The sequence below is a fragment of the Pleurodeles waltl genome, chromosome 8 (assembly GCF_031143425.1).
Source record: "Pleurodeles waltl isolate 20211129_DDA chromosome 8, aPleWal1.hap1.20221129, whole genome shotgun sequence".
Taxonomy (NCBI): domain Eukaryota; kingdom Metazoa; phylum Chordata; class Amphibia; order Caudata; family Salamandridae; genus Pleurodeles; species Pleurodeles waltl.
The window spans coordinates 449687539-449707933 of record NC_090447.1 but is presented as its reverse complement, the minus strand read 5'-3'; the positions used below and the strand labels follow the sequence as shown (position 1 = coordinate 449707933).

The following is a 20395-nucleotide window of genomic DNA, read 5'->3' as shown; positions in this document are numbered from 1 at the left end:
TCCAACATCTCGACGTGGGACATACTTTGCATCATGCAGGAAGCCAAAGCCATCTTCTTTGGTGCTCTTCTGCAGACTTCTTCGAACCAGAGAATCCTCTTTTGCACCATTTTCTAGGTTTGCAGGGGCTCCTGTCCTTCCTGGAATCTTCTGCGACTTCTGGACTTGGTCTCCTCTCTTCACAGGTCTTCAGGTCCAGGAATCCACCATTTGTTGCTGCAGTCTTGCTTGGTTCGTGCAATAACTCTAAACACGACTTGTAGTGTGTCCTAAGGAAAGGTGCAGTACTTTACTTTTACTTCCCTGGGCTCTGGGGTGGGGTATTTTACTCACCTTTGGTGTTTTTTTACAATCCCAGTGATCCTCTACACACTACACTTGCCTAGGGGGAATTTGTGATTCGCATTCCACTTTCTTAGTATATGGTTTGTGTTGCCCCTAGGCCTATTTCTTCCTATTGCATTCCAAAGATATTTTCTATTGTTTGCACTATTCTTTGACTGTTTACTTACCTGATTTTGGTCTCTAGTGTATGTATTGTGTATAATACTTACCTCCAGAAGGAATATTACCTCTAAGATATTTTTGGCCTTGTGTCACTAAAATAAAGTGCCTTTATTTTGGGTAACACTCAGTATTGTCTTTTATTGTGTATAAGTACTGTGTACCTATAGTGGTATTGCAGGAGCTTTGCATGTCTTCTAGTTCAGCCTAAGCTGCTCTGCTACAGCTACCTCTAGTCAGCCTAAGCTACTAGAAGACTGACTACATTTCACTAACAAGGGATGACTCGACCTGGTATAAGGTGTAAGTATCTAGGGTACCCACTATAAACCAAGCCAGCCTCCTACAACTCTACACATGGATAACACCCCACCCATGTACACTTGAATGTTGAGAGGTAGACAGTCAAGCAATCAGATATTGAATAGCACTTGGAATTGCATCAAAAACTCATTGTATAGCGAGCGGTATAGCTCTTTATCGACTTGTAATAAAGGTGAGATGTTTAATATAATAATGCAAACAAAAGAAGGGGGTCCTTCTTTGCTAAGAAACAGGCCCAAACTATATTACTTACAGTTAATGGACAACAAGGTTTGCCAGGCGGACTGTTGAAGTAGTATCCAAGTGCTTCTGTCAATCAAAAAGCTAATATCCTTGGAACAGTAAGGGCTAGAGATACGATTCAGGTTCTAGAATATGGGTGACTGACCAAAGCTGATGGAAACAAGTCCAAGGTTAAGAAGAAAAACAATGTACTAGGGTTGGAACAGATAAGGGCACTCCTACGATCAGAGATGGTACTAATTTGCTTAGAAGTTATGGAGGTTGACCACACAGGTGTTTCTTGGGTCAGTTGTGGCAAAATGGGCACAAGGTCTTCATGATTCGTAGCAACTCTCTCCCTCAAGATGGCCTCCATGCAGGCTTCATTCAATTGGATCAACATTTATATCTTCCTGGCCTACCGTAGGAAACAGTTCCTGGCTGGATCATGTTGAAGGCAAAGTTGGCTTTGGACTTCTGGGCAGAATCTCCTTCAGACGTCCAGACAGAGGAAACTACTGGCTAGATTCGAAAAGTAATTATTTTGATTTGGGAATATTGTTGAGAGGTCAAGGCCTATCAAAGCCCAAACCTCTTAAAAATTTAAATACTCCTCTACTCAGGGTAGGTGCATCTCCCAGACATCCAATTAATTCTCAGGCCTTACTGAAAGGTGGATGGAAGGTGATTTTAACAATTTAAGGGAATCTTGATTGCAGAAGGCTGTCCACATTCAAGGGCTGATGGTTGCTATAAGATGCCAAGCAGAAAACAAGAACCAGGAGAAGGAATTTCACTGCAATGGAAGGACAGAATGGCTGGAAAGAAAGCAGACATGCTATTCATTCAACCTTCTAGGTTGCTGCAGTGTTTAAAAGGAATGTCCAAAACATTGTTCATGCAGGTCATCATAGTCACAAGAGAAGGATGAAGACAGTCCACCATGGAATATATACAATAGGTATGTGTTTCATAGGGCATAGATAGATTTTAGGTCTGGCCTACAGACAGGTTTAGCTGTGTATCCCAAAGCTAATGTAGCTACAAAGAGAAAAGGGGAAAACGCAGTGCCTCTTGAGCCATTGCCTGCTGTCAGTTACTGTTCAGCAGTTAGTGGTTGACAGAGCCAACGTTCATAAGGAGTGTTGCACAATTTATGGCCATTTCATTGGTAGAGCCATGAAATCAGTCTGTCTAATGAGTGCTTACATTTCAATGCAAGCACAGTGAAGAATCCGTGCATTGAGATGGAGGATACATTGATACTCTTTCTGCAAATGGCCTCTGATATTACAAGGCTTTTGGTGTCACCTACTCCCAGATTTTCTCTCGCCTCTGCTCCCACCACCAGTGTCATGGAGGTTTAAACTGGGATCCTGAGTTTGCAGCCAGTCAGTTTGGTCTCCACCGGTAAAGGCACACCACACCTCCAACGAGGAGCAGCATCAAATCTGTCTGCTGGTTCACCATTATTGAGCCTCAGCCAGCCACTCCAGGCCTCACTTGTTGTGTGCAGAGAAAGCTCGAGTTGCACCTTGTGTCATTTTTGTTGAGTCTGCTTAGCACATCACACTGGATCCCGGATTGGGACAGAAAAAAGGTATAGGCACCAAAATAAAAGTGGCCCCATTAGTGAATCAAATAGTAAAAAAGTGGTCCATGTTTGAGAATTTGGGCAGTGTGAACTTAAAACGTGCTGTATACGAGCATTGCAAGGTATGGCTGACTGCATTGACTTGAGCTTGCTGCATGTAATGTTTTTACTATCAGGGAAATCAATAGTCAAAACTGGACCAGGAGACAACAGAACAGGCCCAAAAGCACTCCAAACACCTGTCCACACAATGAACTGTCAAAACAGCTCTTCATCCACTGCTTGACTGCCCTATAGGCCAGTCCGACCCTAACACCACCTCCAGTTCAGGGTGCTGATGTCTCCGGTTCACCATGCCCCAACTAAGCCCAGGCATCTCAAACTCGTCATTGAATGCTTTCAGCTGGGATTCGAGCCATGCTTCAATTTGTTTCTCATGTCCAGTCTGTGAGGCTTTGTTGCCAAGGCTGGTATTCGGCTTAACGAAATGCAGTAATCCAGCACTTGCCCTTTGACTTCTAAAGGTGAAGGTTCATCGTTTCCCCATGCCTTGGAAAATCACATTTTGCCACTGTGGGCCTCGGGTGGAGCAAGCCCATTCTGTATCTGTTTGTGTCTTCACTTGTTGAGTTCGAGAACGAGTTTAGGGTCAATGTAAATGTGTTTATTAGTCATTTCTGAAAGTGTGCATATTATTTCCCGGCTGTACCCCTGAATATTGAGCAACACAGACGGTGTGCAGAAAGTCTCCTTTTGCACCATGGCATGTGAGACAGTCTGACTTATCAAATTGCCGTAGCTGTAATTGTTGAGGCCGTATATATATACCTGACGTAAATACTTAAGCTGGATCAGCCTGAATTGTGCTGCAATGGCTGGCTTTAGATGTCACTTTGGATCTTGCCATTTGTCTTTGGGTATTTCCCCAACATCTGCCTCCCATTCCACTTTTAACTTTTCGAAGGTGTCTGTTATATTTATTATTGGTGATTTATATATTTTTATATACTTTTTTCCTACCCAATTCCTCCATCAGTAGTTTTGCTTTTAAGGTGCTGTGATCTGACATGTCTGTGATATGCTTTACGTACGGAGACAGGGCGTGCCACAGTTCTAAAGAATGGATGCTTATCCAGGTAATCTGTTTCCTGTAAATAACTGAAGGAGTCCATATGGTTTTCTCACATAACATCTCCTAGTCCGGATATACCAATGCTATCCCAATCACGAATTCCCTACAGCCTGCTCACCTATGGCGTGGGGACACCTATTCTTAGATGGGTTTCTCTGTGACTTTTTTGTGTCATCGTACATTTTGCTCTGTTTCTTGCCACAACTATATCACAGCTCTAGTTGAGGGAAGAGGCCCAGGGCGACCTTACCCCCATACAAATACTACAGCGCACTTAAGTTCTCATAGTCTGTCTTTCGACTACAAATACCGATTCTGTATGCGGGTCGATAAACTATTTGTTTACCACTCTTACGTGGGACACATTGTAGTACTTTTGGATGTCTGAAACAGCCCTTTCGGCAAGAATGCAATTTCAAAGAATACCAAACCTCATATGCAGGTGTGTAACCAGTATTTTATTCCTTTTATCAAAGGCCCACCTCATGTAAAAACATCATCCCTATAATCATAACTTCTGATTACAAAGTCCAAAACAAACATTATTTCTAGATTCACAATTTAAAAGTTTCATTTCAAATGTACAGTTTCCCAGTCCTTATTTATGGGAAACTCATGTGTTTGAGCAGGTCAAAAGTTATAATTCTTGATGGTACCATATGAGTGCCGGAACTTGACATTAAAAATAGATGGTTGCAGCCAGCAAACACATTTTGCGGGGTCCACCGCTTCTTCAGGTCTGAAATACATTGTTTACCGATCTCAATAATAGTATACTTGGCCTTCAACAATATGAAATCATCACTGATTTTGACCATGGTCCAGAGTTGTTCATCACTATACAGCCTGTAAAAACAAGCACAATCTTTTGATGAGATCGGTGGTCACCATAGTTTCTCTTATCCAGGCTCAGTATCATATGTGCATACACAAACCAATGAAACCCTGGATCTCATTATAAAGTCCTGTCTGGATATGGCCATACTGGGATTTTTGTAGCACCAATCAGGAGGTGTTGAACATACGCTCCCCATGCCGTCGCCACCTTCCACCTCACATATACACCCAGGTACTTATGCCTTCCACCGAGACCTGCAAGCCTCCAGCCAAAGCCATGTTCTCTGTCTCTACTCAAGTGTTGCATCCCATATCAATACTTGGGCTAGGCCAGTGCAGTGGTGTTCAATGCTTCTAAGAATATGTCACTGTTGTGTGACAATATGGGCAGCTTCAAACTCTTGGAGGTTGGCCTAAAACCAGGAGTTCTCCTGCTGCTGACTCCTGGTGTGGCCAGTTATGTAGATAAAGAGTTGGCCCCGCATGTATAATTTGAACACCTCCCAGAGCATTATATGAGAGCCGATAGAGCCTCCGATGAGTACCCAGTAGTCTTTCATCTACCTGTTAATGTAATCCTTAAGGTTTTTTTTTCTGTCATCTACCAAGTGCCAGTTTTGTCATGTTTGATTGAAAAAATAAGGAGTCTGCCACAGAAATCAGAAATGTGAAAACTACCCTTACACTCACAGAATAAAACTGCATGCCATTGTAGCCGGTTACTTTAGTCCTCAAATTAAGGAAGGATATTGGGTTGCTTCTGCAGAGTACTACATCTATGCATTCCAGCTTCAGTCCCTCTAAATAGAGCTGTACAACACAAAGCTAAGACCTTTAACTTAAAATTTACATTAGCTTGTTTTCTGCCTGGGCAATCTTTCTCTCCTTTTATAGTTCTCACGTGTCTCACCTATACTGCTGGTAGTTGTTTGCATTCAGGTGCACCCTCACGGCAGAAGCCAGGAACATTGCTGATTTATAACATCCATTGTGCAATTTGCAACTTTCCCCATGTTTGGGCTAGCAGCCAATTCTAAAATCTCTATGGTGATGGTGTGGGCACTCTTATTAAAGAGGGTCATGAAATCCTAAATAGTTGTCATGGCAGTTTGAAACAATATTGTATTGTTTAAACGTTGCAGGGAGTGGAGCCAGGACGCATTTTATCTTACTGTTGTGTTTACACACATTTGTATAATTTCTTCCATGAATGCCTTAAGTATTTTACCAGTAGGGTTGCCAACTCACTCAGGAAATAAACAGCCATTTGTTTAAGCTTGAATATTCAGGAAGGGCAAGGAGCAGGTAGCTGAGTAAGGCTTTGTATAAAATCATAAGTACTTTATAACATTGCAATTATCCCAATGTTTGCCTTAAGAATCGTTTAGTAATAAAGAAACAGCAAGCTCTCAAATAATTTTAACAGGCGTTTGCTGTATTAGATTTGTATTTCAAAAGTAAAAAAACGTATTTCACTGGCTGTCAAGGTTCTCTAACACACACTGTTAGAAATGGGGTCCCTGGTTGGCAGTCAGTTTGCACTCTGCTCAAGCAGGGACCCTCACTCTAGTCAGGGTAAGGGACAGACACACTTAGGATAACCCCTCCTCACCACTTTGGTAGCTTGGCACAAGCAGTCAGGCTTATTTTAGAGGCAATGTGTAAAGTATTGGTACAAACACACACAGTAACACAGTGAAAACACCACAAAACCACTCAATGCCAGCTTAGAAAAATAGCCAATATTTACCGGAGTTAAACAAAAGCAAAATATCAAAAATCCAACATACACAAGCAAAGAAACAAATTTTCAAAGAATAAACTTAAATATAGTGCTTAGAAGCACAATAGCTCCAACTTGGGCTATCACAACATGGTTGATGGAGTCGTTCCCAACAATCTGACGCCACTCTCGAGGAGGGCGGCTTCGGTCACGGAGTCACACGGACCCTCAGGTAAAGTACCTTTGGAAATGAAGAAACAAGCCGGTGCAAGGAGTCATGAAGGTGAGGTGTCGCTGGGTGCCCTGTCGGTTACATAACTGCAGAGCAGGGGTGGTGATGCACCTTCGGTTCCTGAAGATCCGGCGGGGTTAATGAATTTGGTGGGTCAAGATGTATTGGATGACCTCTCGAGGCTGCGGTCACACCAAGGGGCTACAGGTGCGCAACGGAGTTGGGTGTCACAGACATCGGTGACACGGCATTTTGGGGCTCATGGAGTCATGGGGGTCAGAAGGGCTGCAGCAGCATCAGGCCTGTGGTATAAGTTGCGGTCGTCACACTACAGCAGGGATCACAGCTTTGGTTGCAGGCGGCATCGCGGAGTCCGGCAGCGGCATCAGTCCTGGAAGAGGCACTACCTGGCGAGTCAGGTTCTACAGAAGGGGAACCAGAGGCTGGTAGGTGAAGTCTTTGATGCCCCTGAGACTTCCTAACAGGAGGCCGGCTCAATCCAACCCCTTGGAGAAATTTCACAAGGAGGACGCACAGCAAAATCCAGTCTTTGTCCTCTTTAAGGCAGAAGCAGCAACTGCAGGCCAACCCAGCAAAGCACACACAGAAAAGGGGCAGTACTCCTCCTCCAGCACTTCAGCTCTTCTCCTTGGCAGAGGTTCCTCTTGATACAGAAGTGTTCTAAAAGTCTGGGGGTTTGTGTCCACTACTTATACTAATTTCTGCCTTAAATTAGGAAACTTCAAAGAAAAGTCTCTGTTGTTCACAAGATCCTGCCTTGCCCAGGCCTGGTCCCAGACACACATCAGGGGGGTTTGAGACTGCATTGTGTGAGGACAGGCACAGCCCTTTCAGGTTCAAGTGTCAGCTCCTCCCTCCCCACTCTAGCTCAGTAGGACACATCAAGATATGCAGGACACACTTCAGCTCCCCTTGTGTCACTGTCTAGAGGGAATTCACAAACAGCCCAACTGTCAGCCTGACCCAGACTTGGGTTTCACAGGCAGGCAGAGGCACAGAACGGTTAAGCAAGAAAATGCAAACCTTCGAAAAGTGGCATTTTCAAACTGACAATCTAAAAAACAATTTGACCCAAGGCTGTATTTTTAAATTATGAGTTCAGAGACTCCAAACTCCAGATCTCCATATTCTCCCAATGGGAAACTGAACTTAAAAGATATTTAAAGGCAATACCCATGTTAACCTATAGAAGAGATAGGCCTTGCAATAGTGAAAACCGACTTTGCCAGTATTTTACCATCAGGACATGTAAAACACACCAGTACGTTTTCTACCTCTTAAATATACTGCACCCTGCCCATGGGACTACCTTAGGGGTGGCTAGTACTAGTAAAAGGGAAGGTTTGTGCCTGGCAAGTGGGTACACTTGCCAAGTTGAATTGGCAGTGCAAAACTGCCCACACATACACTGCAGTAGCAGATCTGAGACATGTTTACAGGGCTACTCGTGTGGGTGGAACAACCAGTGCTGCAGGCCCACTAGTAGCACTTGATTTATAGACCCTGGGCAACTCTAATGCACTTTACTAGGGACTTACTAGTAAATCAGATATGCCAGTCATGGATAAACCAAACACCAATACAATTTAGACAGAAAGCATATGCAATGTAGCACTGGTTAGTAGTGGTAAAGTACCCAGAGTCTTAAAGCCAACAGAAACCGGTGAGAAAATAGGAGGAAGGAGACAAAAAGTTTGGGGGTGACTCTGCAAAAAGGACTAGGTTCAACACATACAATAGGCACAACACTATAGCAGCAGTGTGGACAGCAAAGGAAATGGGAAATTGAGAAAATGGAGGCAGAAGGGATTGTGCAACAACAGTAATTTTATTGTGGGAGTAGCTTATCTATCCCCAAGCTAATGGCCAATGTAATGGTTCTCATCAAATTAAGTGTGCAAGAATAGATGGCTATGCCTGCACTGCAGAAATTGCAACAGGTGACCTGTAGTTTGCACACAGATCTCTGCAGCAAGCACTTAAACCACTGACCTATGTTACTGGATTATCTCTACAAAGTCTGAACTAGATAATAGCACAGTGGACTGTCACTGAAGTAGGTGTTGCATGCTATTGTGCAGGGGCGGTTCATGTGCTTGAATTTCAGGGCTCGACCCTCCTAATTTTGTGAGGCATGTGAATGTTAATTTCTAAAAGTATTTTGTAAGGCATGTGGATGTTAATTTGTGAAAGTAAAAGCAATTACCATCTACACGCCTAATAAAACAACTGTTCCTCAGTGCCGCCTTTGTATCGCCCTCGCACACTCAAGGGTCAGGGAGCCAGGCCATGTTTGTGGACATGTGCCAGGCAAAGTTTTCTTTTAGCTATGTAGGGCTGACCTAGTGACAGCCCAGGTCTGCTGTAATTGGGGGTGTTCTGGACCACCCAATAATGATGCGCAGCAGCATCATATATTAGAAGAAGCATGGGCATGCAGGGCATCAGCCCTGTAAACTCCCTGGCTGCTTGTCAGTCATTGATGAGGCTCCATCACCACCTCACCCTTTCCCAAGTCGTCACAGAGTAGGGTGGGGAGACAAGCAAGCATCACTGAACCCACCTCAACCTCTGACTACCTGGGAAGGGGTGGGGTAACAGTAGACTGCTTGTGATTCCATTGTGTGGGATCCATAAATCTTTTTTTATATTGTGAGAGTGAGGACTGGGGCAGGGCAATACTACACTGGGACACGCATGGTAAGCCCCCACCTTTATTTACCCCTCGTGCCCCGTAACATACATTCATCTTTGTCCACGTTTGGGTCACTGAACTTTTCAGAAAGTCCTATTCTGCATGACGAATCCGTTCTGAGTCATACTGACTGACCGGACAACAGGGGACGATGATGTTTCTCATACATCCCCAATCCTGTGGTCCTCAGCCCTCCCTGCTCCTGCCTCCCCTAACACATCAAACAATGTACAGATAGTTGGAATTTCCCCAAGTGCAGATCTGTATGCCTGGGACAGCTAGGTGGCCGCTCCGCACTTAGGGCCATATTTATACTTTTTCAGCGCCACATTTGCGTCGTTTTTTGACGCAAAATCGGAACTTACAAAATACAACTGTATTTTGTACGTTTTTGCTGCTTTTGAATAAAAATCACCTTTACAGCAACACAGAGTGAGACGTTGACTTAAGGGAAGTCAACCCCTACACGAATCAATCAAGAGCCCAATATTTGACGTGTAACACAGTACAACACATAAGTGCTTGGTGAGGTCAGGTCGCCCTTTTCAGATGTATAAAGTGATTTACGAACCAGGGCAAGCTGTGAATATGAAAGCAGCTCTCTTATGGTGTGTTACATACAATAAGTGTATTTCCGTATAAAATGTATTACGGTTGTTCCCCATGTGTGCAGCAGTGGAGGCTTTGTGGCTGAGTGACTATTTTATTTCTGAATCCTGTCTGGAGGGATGGAGGCTGATAGCACGTTAGCAGCAGGTAGGGCCCTTCTTGAAGGATGCCTCTGAATGGATGGCAGTTTTGTTTCTTGTGTGATCCAATTTCTTTAAATTGTAGAAAGGCTGATAGAGGATCCGGTTTGCATGTAATGGGTGCCGAAAGTTACACCACGTTTGATACCTCAAAGTTTGCGAGTTTGAAAAAGCCCAGTGATTTACCCTGAAAATGCTTTGATTCAGTACCATCTTCGGCAGGGCAGGAGCAGGTGCAGAACGTTTCTCAGTTCAGGTTTATTAAACACTCACTTTAAATAAAAACTTCTCAATGGAGAGATGCATTCTGATACATTAAAGTGAAATTCCTCTTTTAGAATATGATAGGGCGCCTTCAATATTCAAAAAAGTGTATTTCATTAACACGCAGAATGTTTGACCTTAGTACATCATATTGTATCTCTCCATTGAGAAATAATTATTAAACATGAGCTTTTTAAAACCTGAACTGAGAAACATTCCTGCTTAAATTCTAATAATGCTAATAATGAACTAAGAGGAAAATCAGTGGTCATGTGACCCGAATGCGGCGGGCTAGACGGCTATTATAGATAAACTATTTTACACAAATTTGAAAAAAATCTTGGAGTGAGAACCACTCTCCCAAGAAACGTCTAGCTCGTTCACACGGCAAAATTCGTTCGTCGATCTTACGCCCCACCACTTTTGAATTTCACCAGCCGCCACTGCTTTTGTGGCACCATTCCCTTTCTCTTTAAACCTGCTTCTGGCTTTTTAGATCTGGCGCAGATCTTCTTCGCCCCCGCTCTCTCTCGCCCCCTTTCTCCATCTCCAAGAGCTAAGTTAATTAATTACAACAGAACTCATAACGGCCATTCACAGACATGCTCACAATAGTCATCCAAGCAAAAAGCAATTGCTCACACCATTCTCGCACCATCAGTATCATCCAATACTACTTACTTCCACCACTAACTTACATCTCCCCATATTTATCTCCCACCATAAAAAGGCAGGTGGCTATTGGGTGTGCTGGTGTAACGGATTCAATGACAGAGTGAAGTTTGTGACAACATGAAGTTAAAGAGTATGATGTGACAAAAAGGTGAGGTGTGTTGGTCTGGGCCAATACTGTTAAATAAAGTGGCGATCAACTAGTGACTTCTGTAGGTTGCAGCATTGCTGAGGAGCGAGGCTGTGTGAAAATCTGAGGTGTGAAGTACCCAGGTAGTGCATTAAATGTAGTCTTTCTGGAGTGTTGTGTGGCAGTCATACTATTAGTCTCTGATAGGTTTATGTAGTGATTCTGAATTAGTGGCCATTGATGGCCAATGGTGATGATGGCCTTTGATCATCAGATTTTTTGTTGTGATAGAAGGTGATAAGAATTGAAGTACAGAGAATGAATGGCAAATGTGTGATGTGAAATTAATTTGTAATAAGGCACACTGAGGGTATACTATAGGAGTGATATCCAACTGATTTACTGAGTAGTGTAGAGTTCATGTGTGTGATGTGGGCCTGATGTGCAACAAGAGAATAAAAACAGAGTCCTACACAAAATGTGTTTATAAAGGGCAGTAAGGGGTTGTTGCACTATGATACGCTTCAGTGAGATGTGCCTTATTTATTCTCTATCTGTTACAGGCCGAGCCCCAGGGGTGCTTGCCTAGAATAAAGCTCATTCTCTTTGCAGTAAAAGGCTGGGAATACAGGATATGTTCACAAAGTGACTTCCTAAAAATTAAGGGTCTGAAAGAACCTCTTCATACTTGGGTATGTGGGTCTTTACAATATCCCGGAACACCGTCCTGCACAATAACACTCCTCCTCAGAGGCATTTTCCTCTTTCTAAGTGTGCTGCAGAATGCAATATACTTAGAAAGAGGAAACAACAAGGAGGAATAAAGATATTTGGTGGAGAGGCGTACAATTCTAACACATTTACAGGTCTACCAATGTTAATAACTCTGGAAGTACGCCAGAAACCATGGGTGGATGCATGGAAACACCCACCTCCACCAATGGCATGGCTCGCTGCTGCAGGGTAATGCAAAGCAGTGATTTGTACGGCTTGTGTTATTCTACATTTATCAAGCCACTCAGGGCCATGCAAGGTGGCCTTGCGTGGCTTGCTAAATCTCATATAGGTTGTGCAAGGGTGATGCAAAACCTTGATAAATATGGCGCTAGGGGCCTCGGAGTAAAACATTTGTTGCACTGAAAATGTTTTCACGTTTAAATGTTTGATAAATATGCCTGCTAATTTTTTTTAAAAACAAATATGCTTGCCAAGGTTTGGCCTATTGCTTTGCCATTGCTTTTTTTACTTATCTTCTAAACTGTGTCTCAGGCACTTGCACTAATGTATTTTTATAAGTATAATCCCTACCTACGATTACTGCTTTTGGCCTTGAGGCATCCTGGTATAACACATTGCTAATATGGCATGCAAGGAAGTCTGCATTTGCCTTCAGCTCGTGGCATGGTCACGTACAGTGGTGCACACACAGCACAGAGCACCCTAAGCAGAGGAGGTTTGTACTGTTGCACACACAGTAACATCAATGCTCAAGGAAACCTGAAGGAAAGCACCACTTAAAGGAGTTCAAACAGCCAAACAGCCAAACAACCATACATTAAGGACTTATAAGGGGGCACCAGTATGCCAATTATGAGTGGAATACTGTGTTAGCAGTATCCAACAACCAAATGTAAAGGGGAGAGAGCATACGCACTGGGGTCCTGGTTAGCAGGATCCCAGTGACACAGTCAAACACACTGACAAACAGGCCAAAAATGGGGGTAACCATGCTAGAAGGAGGCTACTTTCTCACACCCTGTCTCTCTGGTTTGTAAAACAATGCCCTTCATAGGTGGAGGTGCTAACACCCACTCCCCCAGGAATGTGCACTGCCCTGCAGGTGAGCTTCAAAGGGCTTACCGCCCTTGAATCTCGACCCCCAGGCCTGCTACTAGGAGCAGATTGCCCCCCCCTTTGCAAACCCGCACTTTTGGCAGTAGCAAAGGCGGGAAAACACACAAAGGGTAGGGGGAGTGGCCCCACCTGGCATGCACCACAAGATTGCCAATAGGGCTATCAGGCTGAGGCAGGCAGGCTGGTCTGACAGGTCAGTGTAAGGGCTGGCTTTTTTTGGGCTGTTTGTGGACCAATTGTTGGTCTCCTGGGCTGAGCTGTACTGTTGATTTCCCTGATGTTAAAATAAAAGTTGTCTGCATCACCTTAAATCTATGCACATTTACATACCTTGCAATACACTTATACACAGTGTCTTTACCAGTTCAAAACTAATTTACAAACATGACAACTTTGTTTTAGCTAATTCATTTCATTAAGCTTTATTTTGGACACCAGGGCCATAAAAGTACAGACATCACAAAAAGAGAAAACATACAAATCTGTAAAAAGATACAAAAAGACAATACATATAACCAGTAACATTGCGTTTAAGCATTCAATGATAAAAACTTTAAATAAAAATGCCCCAGAATCCAAATCAACTGCCCAAGCATTTTAGATCTTATGGTATGAGGAGATGCTGTTCCTCCTAATTAGCTATGTCACATTAAGAAATTTCACGACAGAGATGGCTAACATTGGTCGCAAATCTGTCCTAAGAATTTGTTTGCTTTACGTATGTCCCTCCTTGAGGCAGTTTAGTTTCCACCTTCGACATCACTTTTGCTGATAAGTTTGACTGTGAGCGAACTTCTTTCTCCTTTTGTGTGCTGCTTCTCACTGATGCCGTGGTACTTTAAATCGGCTCGATTATGTGAAACTGTATTACTTTTCATTTTCAATTTATGTGCCAAGAAAAGTCGGGTTAGGAGTTTACAACGCTAATAGCTCTAATTTGAGCAAATGCGAGACCCATTGCATTGTAAATGCTTGTTACATGTTGGTACTGCTATCACACCCCTCCAGGTGTCAGGGATTGAAGACCCTGCAGCAATTGCATTGGCTATGGCAAGAATGTATCAAGGCCATAGCTCAGTGGTTCCCAAACTTTTCGATCCAGCTCCTTTGACCTATTAGCTGTGTTGGCCACGACTACCCGTTATGTTACTTTTTTGGCGGGTGGGGGAATGTAATCCCGGCCGCAGGAGTACTTCCATTTTTAGCCTGGAAAATAATTGGGATTAAACTGATGAAGGTATTATATTCATAGATGTAACAAAATAAAAAATATAACAGTTGTTTAATAAAACACTTTAGTTGGTTAAGTGAGAAACAATACAAGGGAAACTCTTGAAAACTGGGATCTGCGTATGGAATCATGGGACTCCAAATTGCTAAAGAAATTCCACTTGTGGATTCATCTTTAGGTTAGCACTTGCTTCATAAATCAGGAGATTCTTCTTTACCATCTACCACTCAATTAGGCCCTAGACTGCTGGACTGCGAGGGAACTATGCTAGTGTGTGTGATACACTATTCATCCTTCTCTGGAGACACCCTCTCTCCTTCCTTAAGTCTTCACTTTGCCATTTACTTTTCTATCTGTTCTTTGGCTCCCTGGTCTAGAATTTTACTTCTCATTCTACTCTCTTTCACTTTACTAATCCATTGCTCTCTGCCTCTTCTCCATTCACTCTTTCTCCACCCTTTCATTTTGCCCTGCCTTCATCAATCTGCTTCTCTAGCTTTCCTTTCCCTTATTCTGTGCTCTTTCCTCTCTTCTTTTCCATATGTTGTCTTCCTCTTCCCATCTCATCATGACAGTGTGTGTGGCAGTATGATGATGAAGTATTAGTTTACTTGCAGTGCACTTCACTGTTGTCTGTTGGCCCAAGCCAATCCAGGTTGGAAATGTTAAAATCCCAAATGAAAAGCCATTAATGAGCCAGAGCTGCATTGATATTTACAATGCATCTTCCTTCCTATGAGCGAAGACACATTTTTTTCATTTCTGCTTCTTTATTGTTTGAATCAGAAGCGTTACACAAACTCCTTCAGTGAATGAAATTGCCATCCTGTCATGCCTGAATCGAACTCACTATCGGTTTCACAAGAGTTCAATTTACTTTACTCTGGAAAGAGAAGTCCAATTGTTTTTTTTAGAATCAACTGGACACAGTTCACTATCTCACAGTCCACAATAAAGTAAAACCCTTCTGTTGAGGTTAATATTGAGATCACTGGAGTGTACAGTGACTTTAAAAACTTCATAAAGGTAGATTCTGTGACACAAATGGGCATAGTATGGTACTAGGAGATCAACTGTGGGAATGCTTACAAATTAAAGAGTTTATATTGTCGCATGGATGTCATGAAATTTCAGGACCTACCATTATAAACTTAATATTGCATTTATGTACTAAAGATGCTGGATAAAAACATTTTAACTTGATCTACGTGCTCTACTAATACCAATCCAACCACATCAGTAAACAGTAGCTTCTGTGCAAAATTCCCCAAAGGAGACTGTTTGCTTAAAAAACATTGCGTCATTACAGCAGACAATCATGAATCAGACCCTCACACATTCGCCAACTACCATGTTCTTCAAAGGTCTCTGGTCACAAAAGGCAGAGCCTTTCTTACGTTTCGTAGTTTTTTTAAAGCTCCCAATACAGAAGATCTTCCCACACCGATTCTTCCTCCCATGAAAATGCTTAGCATGCTTCAGCACTTCCTGCACCTACCAGCCTGGTCTGGGCCTCTTCTCCGTATCCAACCTGCACAAACTAAGGAACACCATGCTTGGGTCAGCAGTGACTACCTGTCAACAATTTCTTTAACCACCTGATGGTGCTAAGGGGCAAAATTAAAAAAGAAGAGCTGCTACAACTGTGTTTTTTTATTGTGTAGTTTTATTTTGTCCGATCTGGACCAAGCGCAATCTATAGCTCAGTAGTTCCCAAACTGTGTGCGGCGCCCCTAGCTAGTTTTGACAGCGCACCAGGGAACCACAGCACACAGATTGGGATCCACTGCCATAGTTCCTTATCCAGCAAGAAAAGATCCGCTGGTACACCAACAGAACCAGAGTCTCTACCACGCTTAGTCGCCTCAAGTGATAACACAATATCAGTTAATGCAAACATTTGACAATCAAGAGGCCCCAGCGGGCCAGAGACTGGCTACTATTGATTAGAATTAAAATGAGCCTTTAGCCAGAGCTGCGTCATTTATTACTCCCCACCTCTGGTCATCCTGACTTTGCTTTACTTTTAAAATAGCAGGCTTATACACCTTCCTAAGGATAGTGATTGTGGACATGTTCTTGGATTTATTCACTTTAATCAATGAAGAATTTAAGGTTTGACAGTCCTTATTAAACCAAGAATGTTTCCCACTCAGTCAATACTTTCTGCCTTAACAGGGACAGAAACAAAACCTGCCACTCTCTCAAAGAGATCAACATATGTTTTGATCAATTGCTCATAATTGCAATTATCAGTATAATCCTCCTAAACATGCATAAGCACAAACTGACAGTTGTCATTCATGGAGCCTAATATATCTGGACATGCGGCACCTTCTGCCACTTCGGATGGCGTTTATCATTAGTCAAAAATACATCCTTAACGGACATAGCAGCACATGAATCAATAAAGATCTTACTACACAATGGTTGCAATAGCACCGACAATGGATTATGATCACTCTCTATGCGTTCGACTACCTGCATATCCATGGCAGCCGGCCAAAGTCTTAAGTCAATAAGACAGTAGTCTATTCTACTAGTATGGTAAACCCTATTATACGCATGACAGCCCCTAAATCAGATTTTGTCCTCCCATTGAGGGCCTGCAGCCCAAACACCATAGTTAAGGCTTTTAATTGGATAGCCATTTGTGGCAACCTACCAATTGGCGGAACATCCAAAGAAGGAACCGACCACACAGAGTCCTCATGATGAGTGGAATCGAGATCGTCAAGATCTAAAGGCTCAAAAGTGATGTTGAAATCTCCCGCCACAAGATGAAAATGTCGAGGACACTGCCTAGAGAAACTCTCCAGAAAGGAGAGATTAAAATATGTCATACCTCCTCTAACCCTTTGTGCATAAATAATCACTACAATTAGTCCCAAATCAGGCCCAAAGTCCAACTGAATGGCCAAAATGTCGAAAGAGTCAATAGCTAACTTTTGAATACGACAGTTCAACGTTGTCTACACCCATATAACTAAGCCGCTTGAAGGCCTACCCCTCTGACTAGGAAGCACTGTGATACAAATTTCAGGAAACCTGTTCTATAAACTGCAGGCAAAGCCCACGTCTCTTGGAAAAGACAGATATTGTGTCCATCCAGAAATTGCATGCAGGGAGGTAAAACAATCTTAAACTTGAACCCTGTTACATTCCACTAGCCAAGAGATGACACAGCATGCACAAAGCCCTTCGTTGTCATAGATAAAGACCTACTACAAACAACTTCTGGCTTTACCTTGCCCTTTGCCAGGACACAGTTGGAGTGGCCACATCACAAAGAAAAAGAACATCTGTAAGGGTGTAATTGGAACTCGGTACCACAAGATGTTCTGGTGAACATCCATTATGTAACCAAACACTATCCTGTCTATTTACTGACAGCAGGGGAACAGCAAAAGTAGATAGATGAAAAACAGAAGAACCTGGTGCACCCTTATGTAGGAGGCTGGACTGGCTTGTAGTGAGTACCAAGGGGTACTTGCACCTTGCACCAGGACCAGTTATCCCTTATTAGTGTATAGGGTGTCTAGCAGCATAGGCTGATAGATAATGGTAGCTTAGCAGAGCAGCTTAGGCTGAACTAGGAGACGAGTGAAGCTCCTACAGTACCACAAGTGTCACTTGCACAATATCATAAGAAAACACAATACACAGTTATACTAAAAATAAAGGTACTTTATTTTTATGACAATATGCCAAAGTATCTCAGAGTGTACCCTCAGTGAGAGGATAGGAAATATACACAAGATATATGTACACAATACCACAAATATGCAGTATAGTCTTAGAAAACAGTGCAAACAATGTATAGTTACAATAGGATGCAATGGGGACACATAGGGATAGGGGCAACACAAACCATATACTCCAAAAGTGGAATGCGAACCACAAATGGACCCCAAACCTATGTGACCTTGTAGAGGGTCGCTGGGACTATTAGAAAATAGTGAGGGTTAGAAAAATAGCCCACCCCAAGACCCTGAAAAGTGAGTGCAAAGTGCACTAAAGTTCCCCCAAGGACATAGAAGTCGTGATAGAGGAATACTGCAGGAAAGACACAAACCAGCAATGCAACAACGATGGATTTCCAGTCGAGGGTACCTGTGGAACAAGGGGACCAAGTCCAAAAGTCACAAGCAAGTCGGAGATGGGCAGATGCCCAGGAAATGCCAGCTGTGGGTGCAAAGAAGCTTCTACTGGACAGAAGAAGCTGAGGTTTCTGCAGGAACGAAAAAGGCTAGAGACTTCCCCTTTGGTGGATGGATCCCTCTTGCCGTGGAAAGTCGTGCAAAAGTGTTTTCCCGCCAAAAGACCGCCAACAAGTCTTGCTAGCTGCAAATCATGCGGTAAGCGTTTTTGGGTGCTGCTATGGACCAGGATGTCGCAAATTGCGTCAGGAGAGAGAGGGGACGTCGAGCAAGACAAGGAGCCCTCTCAGCAGCAGGTAGCACCCTGAGAAGTGCCAGAAACATGCACTACGAGGATGTGTGAAACAGTGCTCACCCGAAGTTGCACAAAGGAGTCCCACGTCGCCGGAGACCAACTTAGAAAGTCGTGCAATGCTGGTTAGAGTGCCGTGGACCCAGGCTTGGCTGTGCACAAAGGATTTCCGCCGGAAGTGCACAGGGGCCGGAGTAGCTGCAAAAGTCACGGTTCCCAGCAATGTAGTCTGGCGTGGGGAGGCAAGGACTTACCTCCACCAAACTTGGACTGAAGAGTTACTGGACTGTGGGGGTCGCTTGGACACAGTTGCTGGATTCGAGGGACCTCACTCGTCGTGCTGAGAGGAGACCCAAGGGACCGGTAATGCAGCTTTTTGGTGCCTGCGGTTGCAGGGGGAAGATTCAGTCGACCCACGGGAGATTTCTTCGGAGCTTCTAGTGCAGAGAGGAGGCAGACTACCCCCACAGCATGCACCACCAGGAAAACAGTCGAGAAGGCGGCAGGATCAGCGTTACAGAGTTGCAGTAGTCATCTTTGCTACTATGTTGCAGTTTTGCAGGCTTCCAGCGCGGTCAGCAGTCGATTCCTTGGCAGAAGGTGAAGAGAGAGATGCAGAGGAATTCTGATGAGCTCTTGCATTCGTTATCTACAGTTTCCCCAGAGACAGAGACCCTAAATAGCCAGAAAAGAGGGTTTGGCTACCTAGGAGAGAGGATAGGCTAGCAACACCTGAAGGAGCCTATCAGAAGGAGTCTCTGACATTACCTGGTGGCACTGGCCACTCAGAGCAGTCCAGTGTGCCAGCAGCACCTCTGTTTCCAAGATGGCAGAGGTCTGGAGCACATTGGAGGAGCTCTGGACACCTCCCAGGGGAGGTGCAGGTCAGAGGAGTGGTCACTCCCCTTTCCTTTGTCCAGTTTCGCGCCAGAGCAGGGCTAAGGGGTCCCTGAACCGGTGTAGACTGGCTTATGCAGAAATGGGCACCAAAAGTGCCCATGAAAGCATTTCCAGAGGCTGCGGGAGGCTACTCCTCCCCTGCCTTCACACCATTTTCCAAAGGGAGAGGGTGTAACACCCTCTCTCAGAGGAAGTCCTTTGTTCTGCCATCCTGGGACAAGCCTGGCTTGACCCCAGGAGGGCAGAAACCTGTCTGAGGGGTTGGCAGCAGCAGCAGCTGCAGTGAAACCCCAGGAAAGGCAGTTTGGCAGTACCAGGGTCTGTGCTACAGACCACTGGGATCATGGGATTGTGCCCACTATGCCAGGATGGCATAGAGGGGGCAATTCCATGATCATAGACATGTTACATGGCCATATTCGGAGTTACCATTGTGAAGCTACATATAGGTAGTGACCTATATGTAGTGCACGCGTGTAATGGTGTCCCCGCACTCACAAAGTCCGGGGAATTGGCCCTGAACAATGTGAGGGCACCTTGGCTAGTGCCAGGGTGCCCTCACTCTAAGTAACTCTGCACCTAACCTTTACCAGGTAAAGGTTAGACATATTGGTGACTTATAAGTTACTTAAGTGCAGTGTAAAATGGCTGTGAAATAATGTGGACGTTATTTCACTCAGGCTGCAGTGGCAGGCCTGTGTAAGAATTGTCAGAGCTCCCTATGGGTGGCAAAAGAAATGCTGCAGCCCATAGGGATCTCCTCGAACCCCAATACCCTGGGTACCTCAGTACCATATACTAGGGAATTATAAGGGTGTTCCAGTAAGCCAATGTAAATTGGTAAAATTGGTCACTAGCC

At 43.9% G+C, this 20395-nt stretch overlaps 1 protein-coding gene across 1 annotated transcript in view; it reads left to right on the top strand.

The window, feature by feature from the left end:
• Positions 1-20395, top strand: part of LOC138249112 (lysozyme g-like) — a 159446-nt gene that overhangs the window by 30213 nt on the left and 108838 nt on the right. The window lies entirely within an intron of this gene.